Source organism: Acromyrmex echinatior, chromosome 14 (genome assembly GCF_024713525.1).
Source record: "Acromyrmex echinatior isolate Ae372 chromosome 14, ASM2471352v2, whole genome shotgun sequence".
Classification (NCBI taxonomy): domain Eukaryota; kingdom Metazoa; phylum Arthropoda; class Insecta; order Hymenoptera; family Formicidae; genus Acromyrmex; species Acromyrmex echinatior.
The window spans coordinates 4,059,576-4,075,144 of NC_141865.1; the positions used below are offsets into that span (position 1 = coordinate 4,059,576).

The following is a 15,569-nucleotide window of genomic DNA, read 5'->3' on the forward strand; positions in this document are numbered from 1 at the left end:
TCAGTGATGTAAAAAGGCCTCTTCTTTTATTTTTAGTAAACATTTGCATATTCATCCAGATAGCAAAATGCTAACAGTACGTCAGCAAACTCGATTGTGACTATCAGATCATGATCGATTGCTTCGAATCACCTGCATCAAATTATCTTCGTTTGATAAATTGATATAAAATAAATAATGTTTCTTGATACCTTTAATTGAATCATGATATTCAAAATCATGATACAAAAATTAGAGGTATCGAGAAGCCTTTAATTTTTATTTACACCTATATATCAAACGAAGATTTGTTAACACGATGTCTAGGTGAATATACCTAGAATGCGAACAAATGTTTTAACTCGAGACTGGCGCCAAAATTACCTCAATTACAGTGTAAAAATACTCAAAATTGGCGTTTATGAATGGCAATTTTCAAGGGATTTTTGCTGTTTTATAAATTACGAATGAAAATTATAATTTGAAATCATGATTGGAAATTAATATTATGAACCGAAATACACGCACTATGCAAATATGTATAACACAACGAATCTCCAGGCAAGAGCTGAGATAACTGAGTAACACGAGAGAGGCCCGAGACTCTCGTAGACTGGCCCAAATTGCTCGGAATGAATTTAATAAAGAAGATAAAGGGCTACTGTATGTCTAGAATAGCAGATTAGTCTCTGAGCACTGTAAATATTCAAGAACTACATTTTTTAACGAAAATTTTAAACGCATTTTTTTCTTAAATCTGTTTTATGCATTTTCTTCAATTTTTATGTACACGATTAAAAAAATTATTTGATTAACTTTTCATAAAGTTCGTTACTTAGATAAGAGCTAACTCTTCTCGATGAATTTAAAAAGTTAAAAAAATTAATATTAACAATTTCTTTTTTGCATAAAGAAATGAACGCTACTTAATAGAAATAAAACGTGCAAAAATTGTTTAAACAATGAGTATTCTTCTTAAAAAAAAAAAATGTCAAAAAAATCACCTTTTTTTCGATCTTTGAAAGTAGATTCCCTCTATAAGAGAAGTGAAAGGTTCGAACGGTTGAAAATTGTGTCAAATTCATGTCGTTTGTAGACTTGAATAATAGAATTGAATAAACATTCATGAATTTTTATTTTAGCACGTTTTTAATGCTTCTTAATAAATAAAATCGGCCACAAAAATCCACAAAATATGAATAATTAAGGACAATATTGATAATGACGATCGCACGATTTGTGTTTTGCTGTATTTTTGCCATGATTTTGCCATGATTTCGTATAAACGAGTGACAATTTTTTAATTTTCTTGGTACTAGTTTATTGATGAGATTCTCATCTATAGAGATATATATATCTGAACCTAAAATGAAAAGAACATGAAGATTACAAAAATGGCAGTGCAAAATAAAAAAATGTCGAAATATCAAAATTATTTGTTAAAATGGATTTAAAAAATAAATTTTGTGCAAAAGTAGCTTAAGTTTATGGAAAAATTTATTATTTTTATTTAAAAAAAAATTGAAGTCGATATCTACAACCATTTTTGAGTTATCATGGCAAGAACAGAGTAGTATGCAGCTAATTATCAATATTCATTCTCAATTATTCATAAACAAATATATAAAATGAAGCCCTATCGAACGAAAGACTCTATCAGTGAAAAATATAAAAAAGCCCATCAGAGCCTATATCGGCTGTTCGGATGCATAGAAAACTCTTTATTTTCGTGTGAATGTAACAAAACGAATAAAATAAACATTTCGATCCTTCAATTCGGGTCCTTATCAATATAAAATATAAATCAAAATTACATAAGTAACGCAAATTCCAAGATGGTGATTCCCGACAATTTCGTTCAAGCTCGTTCTTCTTTATCCAAATTAGCTATGTAATGATAAATAGCCAAATGATTATCAAAAATATTAATTTATACAATAATAATATAATATAAAAACTTACATAAAGTAAAATCGAAGTCATATACATTGCGTCAATAAATAGAATCACATCGCTCATCAGATTGTCAGATTTGCTATGTTCATTCAAAAGAAAAACGAAAAACGAAAAACGAAAAATTAGAGAATTATTAAAATCATTTGTCTGAATTTTAATTTTATTAACTTACATAGTAAGCGTTTCTCGTGACTTGACATAAAGGTCTGTCGACAGTCAGAGATGAAATGAGAGTTAAAATAATAAAATCATGTAGTTATTGAAATAAAAATAAAAATAAGAACAAAGGGGGGGAAAACAACGCCACAATTCCATAAACAAATTCATATATAGTGTCTAAAGAATATATAGGGTCTAAAGAATACGTATCATTCTGTAAATTCAAACTCTGTTTCTGTTACTTTATATGGATCATTTCTGAAATCAGTCTTTTATTAAGCATTTCATCAGCCTTTTCTTGTCTAATCTTGACATTTTCCCAATCAAAATCAATCATAAAAGTACAATGAACATCATGTAATTATGTAATCTCTTATATAGGCTACACACATGGGCGTATGCAGGGCAGAGCAGGGGGGGGAGAACCCCTTTATTATATAATTATGCAATGTCGCCACATTTTTATTAATAGTGTCCTAAATAATAAATATTTCGTAATTTTGGGTTCAGAATCGATTCAACATTTTAATGAATGTAATTGTCAAGTTTGAAACTTAAATATTCATTATTAACCACGTAAACTAAGTTATCGTGTAAAATGTAACGAGAGTACCATCTTCTCTTCTACTAAATGGTATTAAAAACACATTAAAAAAAATAATGTTTTTTTTTAAACATTTGTTTTAAATTGTTTTTAAAAAAAGCATGTTTAATTTGATGTTTAAAAAAAAAGTTTTAAACAAAACAAACCTGAGTGTACACAAAAAAACGGTGCTTGCGAAGAAAGAGAAGCTGGAGGAAGAAGTATTAAGAAAGTTCGCTGAAGACTGGTTTTAATATAAGTATGTTTTATAAATCTTGTGTGAAGATAGAATTTTACCCTCCTCGTCCTCCCCCCAACTGAAATCCTGCGTACGCCTAGGACTGCACGCACTTCTATTATCGTATTACTTGTTCAAAATAAGTTGTCTATATTTTTACTCAATATCAACGAAATGAGTAGGAACAGAAAAAGAACATAAAATTCTAAGGGCTAAGAGCATCCGACTTTTCGCGCGAAGTTACATCCACCCTGAAACTCATTTCGCGTAGAAAGTTATATTGAGTTATTTATAACAGTTACAATTTAAATTATACAGTTAAATATACATTTATATTGTCAATTTTATTTGTAAGTCTTTTGAATAAAAAATTTGAATTAAAACTTTCTGAAGATCGCTCAGAGTCATGACCTAGACAAAGTTACGTCAAGGTTAGCTGGATCCGTTATTGTCAACATTTATCAAATATTGAAATAATAAATAATAAATTTTAATTTATTTTAAGTTCTTTAAATAGAATTTTAATTATTATTATACGATCTTTATACTTTACACTTATATAGTACACCAGTATACACCTTCGTTTACACAATTTATATTAGTAATTACAACTGCTGTTGTTACTAAACAATGTTATAAATGTAGTCGGTGTTGGCTTGCAGCGGTTCGGAGTTTTATTGTAAGTCTGTAATGTAGTTTTTGGTGTGTTGCCACTTAATGTCATTTTCAGTTTCTGTTTCCAATGTATCACAAAACTGATTGGACAATATACATACGGACATTTGACCTGGATTTCTCTACAAGACACAAAACAGCATGCATTAAATATTTCGATAAGAATGACTCAAATGAGTTGAAAAGTTCGAAGTCGGTATTGTAATTGGCAGTAGTAGTTGTAGTAATTGTCTGTTATATCATTATTTAATCATTATTTTTGTGATTAAATAGTATAATATTTAATTTGATTTCAAACTAATGAGTGAAACCGTGTTAATTCCCATAGCCTTTGTTTCAAATCCGTTAAGTTTATTAAATATTCTAAGATGTCGAGTCCTATCATAATAATTAGAAATTCTGCTTGGTTTCACCAAAATGTATTCAACTATATACGCCTTATTGGTATAATCAAATTATTCAGTATATTATTTTAAATTTCTTTACTTTTGACCTCGGAATAAAGCATTATCAAATTGTCTCACAGGTAAAAATTTCATAATAATCGAGCGAAGAGTTAACAAAATAAGAGAAAATGATCCGAAAAGTGGTCGCTCATCTACAAAGGATTAAAAAAGATTGATTAAAAAAGACCGAGTACCAGAACTTGTTGTTTGAAATGAGCAAATAGTTTTAAACCACTTTGTCTAGATATAATTTATTCAATCTTTGTGACATATACTGAAATCCTCGCTAAATACATAATGACGATATTACGTCCCTCTAATCGCGAGAAAGAGAAGAAATGCGAAAATCTGTTTTTAACAATTTGGGATGCCTGCAGTATAAATCACTGATGCGAAATGTCGGTGTTGGTGCTAGCTGCTTCGATAGTGCATTATCGACTCACGAAGATGCGCGTGCGCTACATCGTGCCACGCCACTATGTTATATCTCTGTATTCTCGTTGTGTATATACGTGTGTTTATATTTATGTATTCACAATTTTATTTCAATGTATATTTCTTTCTTCCAATATTGCTTTTAGAAGTCGCACGGTAGAAATAATTACAAGCGGCCATGTAATAAAAAATTAATCCAAAAATGCTTCAAAACTATCATTTCTTCTTTTACTTTAAATAATATGAGGCTTTAATAAAATATATATACAGGTTCGAACACTTTATGTGCTATAATAAACACAGCACTTACAGCACATGAAATTAGAGGTCCTTATGTTAATATACATGGGCATATTAATAAATTTTCAATGATCGAGTGATTAACTAATCGCGCAGAAGTGTCTTATCAATTTACTGGCAGCACAAAAAGCACTGAACAAAACTGGTATTATCCCGACATCAGGAAATTAGACAGAGCCTTTTATATTTGAATTCGCTTTATCAGATACTTCTTTGCTCATATTTTTTATATGAAAGAATTCTCACTTATTCTTTAATCTATTGATCACATTTATGTTACAGCGTGTGACAAAAGTCCAAGCTCACTATAATTAGGGTTGTAGGTCAAAATATGTTTTAAATGTTACATCAAATTAAACTGCTTTCGTTTTAAACGTGTTTAAAACAAATATTAAAATATAAAACATTTTTAAATGTGTTTATTTTTAAATGTGTTCTTGACACTTTTTGTAGATTTATGAAATATTAAACTATTAAATTTGTTTAAACTATATTGAATAATTTTTTAATTTGGGTAGAGTAAACCGAGAAGTAAAGGTCCTTGGGGAAAAAGGTTCATACTTTGTTTCTCAGTAATAACGTATTCATTAGAAAATTTCGCCACACGGTTTGTCAACTAAGAGTGGGAATCTCACGCCACAGTTCGTTGCCGTCCGGTAGCTGTCAGAAAGCTTGGATGTACTTGTGTGTTTGAGAGCCAAAAGTAAAATAATAGCAGATCTATTTTAGTCTGAAAAGATCATTTTTGCAACTAGATAGATTAGAAGTAAGTGTATTCATTAATCTTCTATTGTTTTAATAGTGTGATTACTAAAACGGTTATTTATACCTTTTTAATAACAATGCCGCAAAGTTTACTTGTATTGTTAGGGTAAAAAGTGTAAGATTGCTCTTGTTATTCTTAATGCTAATTCTACAATGAGTCAGTCAGTTTGAATCTTACAAGTTGATCAATAGCTAATTTGTACGACTAATGCTGATTGGCTAATTTCACCCACTCAGACTAAGACTACTGACTCATTGTAGAATCAACATTAGTGATGTTTTTTACACAGAGAGACTGGTAATTATTCAGAATGTCACCTTCATCTCCGATTTCGATGAAATTAGGCTCATTCATGCGTTTTTGTACAAAACGAAAGAATCTGTAAGAAAAAACATTAGGTTGGCCCTGCGAACCGAGATATTAAGCATTAAAGTTGATAATAAATAACTTACAAAAAAAACTGACAAGATTGTAATATTCCAAAGAGTGTTTTTCAGAATGCACAATTATAAAAGGAAGGATTAAATCCGTGGAACTGATAAAACAGGCTGCAGAGTCGATCATCAATAAAAGGCAATCGATCCGTAGCACGTAGTTATCAAATCTGCAGAGAGTCGTTGAAAAGATGTATAGCACGTTATAAAAGTTATCCTGATTTGTTTACTTTTGATTACGTTTCAAGATTTGCACTGCAGATTAAAAGAAGTTTAACTGATTACTTGCTAAAACTGGCTCAAATTTTTTATGGTATCGGACCTAAAGAAGTGTGTCGCTTGGCATATGATAGTGTTGTCAAATATGATAGATATTGCTATATAGATAGTTCTTGGCATATCAACAAAATGATTGACTGGTGGAATAGGGTAGACTGATTAACAGGATTCTTAAAAAGAAACAAGCATCTTTCCATAAGAAGACCCAAAGCTACGAGTTTGAGGAAGGCGACATCATTTAACAAGACTGACACATGATTTATATTTTTCACTGATAGATTTTTTCAAGCCTCATTTTATATATTTGATTCTGACATGATAAACTATTTTTCATGTATCAGAGTTAGCAACAAATTTGGAAATGGGTATATTTCGATAGTATATGTTACAAGGAACATTTTGGTACTCAAAACATGTGAGCAATAAATTCTTTAAACAATGTTTAAGAAAACTTAGTGCTGGGCGCGAGTCCCGATCCAGATAAACTAATTATTTTTCATGTGTCAGAGTTAGCAACAAATTCGGAAATGGGTATGTGTAATGTAGTGTATGTAGTATATAAAAATTTCGGGCATAAAAGCGTGTTCATTGCTTTTGTCGATGAACACGCTTTTATGTCCGAAATTTTATACTATACGTAACGTGAACTATATGCGAAATATGTGTTAACATTATAGAAAATAAGTTTTAGATATTAGTGTTAGATATTATATTGTCATGATGTCAAAAATGATATTAAAAACAACACCAATTTAAACAGATTATATAGTTAAGAGTCTTATAAAATTAATAACGTAAAAAAGAAATATACTATGTAATACTTAAATAACCTGTTAAATATTCTCAATTATATAAACATCCCTGATAAAAATTTTTCTTATAATTTTTATTAATTGGAATACTTTTCAGAAATACTCAGAAATATTCGGAAACTTTACATCTTCTCTCAAAATTTTTGATACATAAGAATTCTGAAATATTTTGAGATTTCTCATAATATTTAAAAAGTATTTTTTAATTTTTTAGATTTTATAATTTTTCATCAGAAATTATACTTATAAAAAATCTTAGAAATCTTACGATATTTCATAATTAACATTTATGGAATATTCTGAGAAAAGATGTAGATTTTCTGAGAAGTGTTCCAATTCATATAAAAAATGTGAGAAAATTATAAAATTAATATAGAAATTCTAATATAGAAAAATTATATGAAAAATTCTGAGAAAAATTTATACTAAGGATGTTCACAATAAATAATACAATTCAAAAAAAAATCTCTTTAAAGTATATAAGTGATGTGGCAAGAAAGTTCAGTGAATGTTATGAGAAAATATACATTTAATGAATATACAAACGACCTTTATTGTCTTTCAAAGTAATCTCACCTAGAAACAATACACTTCCGACATTTGTACAGCAGGCGAGAAAAGTCTCTGTGAAAAGTCATCTTTAGATATCGCTTTAAATCTTGTCACACAGTTCTGAACGTTTAAAATATTTGTAAAGCGAGTCTCCTTCATCGCCCTATGTTCTACTTTCCAAATAGCACAAGGTGAATAGAAGTATAGAAAATTCATTTTAAAAAATATGTACAAAAATTAGAAAAATTTATTATTAGATTATTTACAATTAGAAAAATAAATACATGAAGAATTCTTGAACTAACTACAAACAGTTCGTCTTAAAGCTTTCAAAAATTCATTATAATGAATATCGCGATTTAATATTTTGAATTACATTAACGATATAATAAAAAAAAATTCACCTTCTCTTGCTTAGAAATGTTTATCTTTCCACGCGACTCTCACCTCACGTACCCTCCTCCCTGCTTTAAAAGTGCACAACTTCCACGCGAAGCGACTCTCATCCCACCTCCCCCCCTGCTTAACACACGACTTCCATAATTTGTACTGCTGCACAAAGTCGAAGTCCACGTGAAACAATACAATTATGGAAGTCGTGCGCCCATTTAGCAGGGGGAGAGGTGAGGTGAGGGTCGCTTCACGTTGAAGTTGTGCGTCTCTAAAGTAGGAGGAGGGGAGGTAGGGTGAGAGTCACTTCGCGTGGAAGTTGTGCGCTCAAAAATTGTATTACAATGAGATGTTATATTTTTAAACTTTTCTTGTTAATAATTTTTTAATGATAACGAGCGATGGCTAAAACTTGGAGATTACTCAGGGTTGACCTTGACAACATACGTCAAGATCGAAATCATTGAAGAGAAAGAAGATCCTGGAAGCTAATCTGGAGATTTGCCATCATATTTAATTATTTATAGTGTAATTGTATTATTTATTTAATTATTTATTATAAATGTCTACAGATTGCAATTACATAATCTCAAAATAATTGCATGCAGCAGGATTCTTTATTTTCATTGTTGTTCATTCATGTTGTAAAAAGTCTATAAAATTTCTATTGTGAATAACTTTTTAATAATTAAATAATGAACGATGACCTTTAATTTGAATGTTACTCATACACATATTTGGCTCCTTATTCATTGCGAGTACTGAAAATCTTCATTACGTATATTATAAATCATATAGTATATATCAGAGTTTCTCAATCTTTTCTAGCTCACCGCTCTCTTTTTAAAATATTTTTTATTCAGCGCCCCCTTGACCGTAAACTCTCTCTGAACTCTAAATAAAAACAAAACGAAAATTATACAGAATCAAATAAAAAATATTTAAAAAATTATAGTACAATATACATTTATATATATTAAAAAATTACCATTAATGAGAAGTTTGGACTTGGTGTGACGCTAGTAATTTGTCTACCATTTTGGTTCTATTTTTGTCAGCAGCATTCTTAAATTTTCACGCTTAACTATTTGCAATGGATTTTTCTTTTTCGTCAAAAGATTTGTAACGTACTAAATCTACGTTCCAACTAATTAGGATGAGAAAAATGCAATAAAAAATTTTTTTGCCACAGCCCATAATGCTGGAATGTTTAAGGTTTAAATGTTTGTTTAAAAAACATTTAGGAGATTAAATTTCTCTGGCGTATTCTTTTGCCCATTTGCTCCACAATGCCCCCTTACTGCCCTTAGGATTAGCAACGCCCCTTAGATCTCCTCAGCGCCCACCAGGGGGATAACACCCACGTTGAAAACCTATGCTATAAATTATTTTTAATGCTTGCAATGAATAACGGAATACAATTCTTATCTTATGTTAAGTTAAATTATTCGTGATATCTCGATGCGTTATGAATAACTAATTGTAATTCTATATAAATATTGAAATTTGTATTCCTTTCTTTTTTTTTCCTGTATATATGTCTCAATTTACAATATAATTTCACAAATATTATTGCAGATTTACTATCTTACATATATAAAATCAATCACCTACCCCCCCTCCCCCCCATAACAAAAAGTCACATTCACGTCACAATAGAATCATAACAGTTAGAAAGAAAATATAATATCATTATAAGATTGTTGTAACAAAATAACACATGTTACAAAGATATTCGCACATCACCATGACATTGCTATGACATCACATTTATGATAAAGCGGACATTCGCACATCATCATGACGTAATCATGATTGTGTGATGTAACTGTGACGTTTTTTGCTATGGGGGAAGCGAAGCGTTCAGTAATAAAAGAAATAACAAAAGTATTTTTGAAGAAATAAAAATGTTACGCAAATTACAGAGAAAATTCCATTTTATTCTATATTCGTGCATATGTACAATTCATATAAGAAATATAGGACCTACAAAATATTGATAAAAGCCATCTGTTTTCAGGCTTCTTTGTTTTCAAAATATATTAATTATTTTTATAAAAATTGATTATGAAAAGAAATACTAAGAAATTTATGTATATATTAGAAACTATATTAATGTTAAACAATAAAAATATGCGTGTTGAATATATACAGAGTGTCTCAGACCTCTTGTATTACCAGTTAATAGTAGATTCCTAAAATTATTTCGAGACGAAAGTCCTAATATCAAAATGTCAAGGCTATAATAGAGTTTTCAAATTAATAGCGATTAAAGTTCTCTAATCACAGTGCTGACATTTCGCGCGCTGACATGATACGACAAATGGTAAAGGTACGTCATGAGGGCTCAGCAAGATTATTATACAAATATACAACATTTTATTAAGTCAGTACCACAATCAATATTAGAAAAATGATCCAATCAATACCAATTTCAAGCAAGCAACAAACTTTTTACTGACTTTTTACTCTTGGTTCGCCTATACGCTGAAGTTTTTGTTATTTATACTTATTTCATAGATAATGGATTCAAAACTAGGATATTTCAACAGCAACAAATTAGCAACAAATTCCTATGTTATTTTTAAATAGATTGGCTTTGTTATATGTATATTGTTTGTTTCATTAACTTAATCTTCCTTTATCAAAACATCATTTAAAAAAAAACTGACAGAACAACAAATTTTTTTGGCTATTTTTATCAACAAATAAACAAAGCAACAAATAAAAATGTTAGAATTTATTATGCTCACTTTGTTCCGTTAACTTATAAGACATCAATTCTTTTAATGAAGTTAAATCTATTATAATCATTTTATTTAGAAAAAATATGTTATATCTATTAAATATCAATTAATGATAACGTTACATTAATAAATATTATAATTTATAACGCAATATATCACAAGTAATTATTATATATAAAATATATTATGATTCGTATACATTATTCGGCGAGAAATTACAATATTGGTGCAATGTTACCGTTAATTGAAGTTTACTGAGTATTAATCTTTTAACTAAGCACTATTCACTTGTATCAATATTCAAAATATTTTTGGTAATTCTCTATTCTAAACCCTATTTTGCTTGTATTAATAAAGTATAAATATCTGTGAATATAAAAGAGAGAGAGAAAGAGAGAGAGAGAGAGAGAGAGAGAGAGAAACTCTATATAAATACTCTAAGAAGTCTTCAGGAATTCTAAACATGATGCACATAACTTCTTGAGATACTCTTATTGTATTCTTCTGTAAATTCCTAAGGAATTACAATTCAGAAAAACAGAAAATTTGAAGAATGCATTGTGCTATCTGGAGACTGTGTGATAATAAAACTTAAGGTGATATCCAAAAAAGACTTTTCACAGTTTTCACAAGGTATATATTGTTAAAAATGTAGTCTCTAGAGAGAGGGGGAGGGCGGAGAATTGAAGATTCTTGAACTTCAAAGAACTTTGAAGAACAATAAAGATCATTTGTATACTAATCAAATGATATTTTTATTTTCTCATAACAGTCATCGAACTTTATTTGCCATACCACATATATCCTGAAGATTTTTTCGCATTAAACGTTTGAATACGATATCGTTGCGTTGACAGAAGATTTGTTTATGTCGTATGCTCCAACGAACACGTTTGAGTGAGTAAGAACTATGACAGTGTTGTCGCGGCTTAAAAAATAATTTCGCTAAATCCTTTCAAAATTCACTAAAAGACTCCAAAAGATCAAATGCGTGAAATGACTAAAAAAAAGGAGGGGGGGGGGGGAGACAAAACAGGATAAATATATTTTTGCAACGCTGTTGACAGTACAGTTGCTCTTCAATAAATAAATTAATTGCACTGTTTGCAATTTATAGATATATTCACTTATGTATTACAACAATTACATCAATAAAAAAGCCGATTGTTTCATCTTTCGGTAAATTTTACGTGTATGTTAGGTAAGTCTCTGGCAATGCGATTGGATAATTTCGCTACTTATCTAATGCGTAAAATTTGCCAAAAGGTGGAACAATTGGCTCTAATATATAATGAGATTATAACAATCTCTTTCTACGTACCATTTTATCATTTATATTTTTTAAAAAATAACTATAATAAACCAATATTACAGAATGATTGACAAAATAACTCATTACATTTTGATTTGTGAAATTAAAAATGAAACCTATATATAAATTATATAACTAGATTGTGTTCAGCCAGAAAACGCAACTTTAAGATTTGATTGGTTTATGTTAATATGGCCCAATAATTTAGATTCAATGAGGAATTGAAAACAAGATCAATAAGAGAAATAGAGGACGCTGACATAAAAATTCATCAAATAAAAAAACTAATTCACTAAATCACCAAAAGATCTTAAAAATCACTAAATTAGTAAAAAATCTCCATAAACACAGTAACACTGAACTATGATAGGAGCATATGGATTATTGTGGATGCAAGCGACGCAAACAAATCTAAAATTTGCATAGTAAATCAAATGTATTAAGATTTTCAATGAATTAGATTGACATAGTTATTGAAACGTCACGTTTGGCCATTTTCAATATTTTTATACAGTAAAACAAAAACTTATTTCTAAAGACTAAGCCATCTAAAAGTACAATTAAGAGCTTTTAAATGAATTTTAGTTTATTGCATAAGACTTATTTTCTTCATTAAATCATGACTGTTTAAATTTTAGACTTCCTGTTAAATATAATTAAAAAAAAAATCCCTTTTTCCCTTCAAAATGCCATAGTATACAGTCCTAAGATCTTTTCACGCTGAACACTTTTCATGCTGTCGTTAGAATTCCGTGGCATGTCAGGATTTTTATGTAAATTGGGATGTAACAGTACATTAGAAATGGTATTCATAGTTTATTTTTCTTTTAAGACTGTCTTGAGTAATGTCTCAACATAATAATACAGCAGTCTGATTGGCTTATGACATCTTAAGTCTGTACTTAGGACAGTCTTAAATATAAGAATCGACTATGAATACTAGCCTAGAATGATTTTTACTCTGTTTTGTCCCCAAATAAAAAATTTTTGAGGTATGTACTATGGCTAAAGGAACCATACGTCCAACTTTCTCCGGACATGTATTCTTTTTCCAGGCGTCCGAGAATGTTCAACTGGATCTTCAATGTGTCAGGGATGTACTCTTTAAATCCGACCGAACGTCCTCAATTATACCGGCATAAAAAAGGAGTACATGGAAGTCCAAGAAAAGCCGGACGTAATGGTCACTCTGACTACGGCATTTCAGGAGAATTTAGTAAAAATTGGATGGAGAATTATCAGTTTATCAGCTGTTTTCAAAGCTGTATACATAAAATAGTTTACATCTTGATATCAGATTTCCTGATTGTATACAGATCAAAACGTTTCTTTCGGGAAATACATATCCATATTCTCTTTATTTACTTTTTTATTTAAAAAAATATGAAAGGGGATATAAATACTTTTGTCATCCCTATTATGATTTCGTCGAAATAATATAATCAGAGACGTTTTCTAATTATACTGAATTCATTTTGAGCATCGTACGAGAATTATAATTATTCTACTAGCTTTACTTCATGTCTCGACCAAACGATCGGAAATTTACTGCAGTTTTACTCTTTCATGGACAACGGCACGTAGACCCGAAAATTTCGGGGGCGTCGCGGCGCTGATTAAATCGCCACACCACATTCGCCACTTGGATCATCGACACAGCATCATGAACACACTCACCATGTTAAATCCGGAAGTATAATCCATGTCCGCGGGCATATCCAAATCCATGGATATGGCACAAAAAGCACTGACCCACTGATTTCTCGCGAGTACTGGCAGAAACGGCAGAAGACTATCCACGAGAACCTGTGTATGCAGCAATTAACGCGACCGCTCAAAACACGTATCCGAGCAGTTCAAGACGAACTGAAATGAACTGAAACGATCTGATGCTATGACGCGTAGCGAACCAACCTGAACCTGAGCCAACCAAAGACTCACACAGATGAAAGGAGGTAACTTCTTGATTTGCCGCGCATCCGCATCACCGTTGTCCTACTTGTTTATCTGGGCTGCGTTCTAAAACTCGACTTCATCAATCCGAGTATCATTTTATTCTTGTTATCTACCACATGTTAAACAAGAATAAACGATCGGTGTTGACTGAATCGAGTTTTGCGAACGCACACCTAAGCAGCCATTTCGATTCAAGCTTAAGGTCTGTTCGCATTGCTCGCACTTTTTGCACTCGGCATCTTCGCTTTCTCTCTTTTCAAAACCAAATATTGATATGGCTGGTATCATAGGCCTAGTTTCCACCGAGGATTTAATCCGGATCAGAATGTAAGTACCATAGTGCATAAGGGAATCGACCAATCGAAATTTTTCTTTTCCATTGAATAGGAGAAAAGGACAATTAAATCGCGTTCTTGGGTCAAAAAATTTTGAGCAGTTATATTAATCTAGAAAATTTCTCTAAGTTTTACTTTTTTTAAATTTATTTTTATTCTAACTTTCTTTTTAAATTGCTCTGCCTTTAATAATATTTTATGCACATTATACAACAAATTATTTGTATAAATGTTGTAAAATTGTATGTGTTCAGTACTATTTAGAACTAACTGTTCTAAGATCGATAAGCCTCGCAGGAACTAATAGATCTTTGGACGATGAAGCAACATTCAGCATCTAAAGTTTTATCACTAATGTCAATTTTCTTTATGGATTTGCAATAATAAGACCTGTTACAATCAGAATATGGTTATATAATTGTCAAATCTGTTGATTCTACAATGAGTCAATAGTCAGAAGTCTTAGTCGGTAAAGTTGACCAATAGCCAACTTGTAAGACTAACACTGATCAAATTCATCGATTAAGATTAATAGGCCCTCTACAATGAGCCATAAATCATATCAGAATCCTCTCCCTTCCTCCGTGCCTTAAAATATAAGATCTAAGGGTGAAATCACACGGTGCAGAAAACGATTGCGGAACAGAGAATGCGTCATAGAAGCAACCAATCAGCGTTATTCTGCGTTATTCCGAATAGCGCTAATTGATTCATGACGCATTTCAATGACGCATTCTCTATTCCGCAGCCTTTTTTCGCATCGTGTGATTTCACCTTAACTATGAAAAGTGGCATTGATACTTGACATCCGAATGTACCTTAAGGGAGCGTTTAGATTGACCGTAAAACGTGTGCCTGTTTAATAGTCGTTAGCGCAGCTGTGAGTGATTGTAATTACAAGAATTGACTAATCACAATCAAATATGCTCCTCACATTCGACTCGATTGGCTAATTTTTACAACTACAATCACTTACAACTACACCTACACTTATTGTAGAATAGGCTTCATCATATTGTACTTCATGCTTTTATGTGTTTCCAACACGCATGCGCCAGAAAAAGCGGTCTTGCTATACTGCAGCCAATAAGTGCATTCAGGACGACAACCACAATTGGTCTATATTTTAGGATCTAATGGAATATGCCAATAAGAGAAAAGAACTTATTGAGCGCTCAGTAAGCGATTGTCGTTCCGAATGCACCCAGTGTCACT

At 30.8% G+C, this 15,569-nt stretch overlaps 1 protein-coding gene across 4 annotated transcripts in view; it reads right to left on the reverse strand.

The window, feature by feature from the left end:
* Arl4 (ADP ribosylation factor-like 4) overlaps window positions 1–15,569 on the reverse strand; it is a 31,534-nt gene that overhangs the window by 15,816 nt on the left and 149 nt on the right. Inside the window, exons 1-3 of one of the 4 annotated variants that reach the window (XM_087413559.1) lie at window positions 13,741–14,098; window positions 5,990–6,141; window positions 5,855–5,916 (exon numbers count right to left, since the gene is read on the reverse strand). The exons of 1 other annotated variant lie outside the window; for it this stretch is intronic. The gene's annotated coding sequence lies outside the window, so the exon portion shown is untranslated. Of the gene's footprint in view, window positions 1–5,854; window positions 5,917–5,989; window positions 6,142–13,740; window positions 14,099–15,569 lie in introns of those variants that run through there. 2 more of the 4 variants (XM_087413558.1, XM_011052595.2) reach the window with 2 other exon arrangements.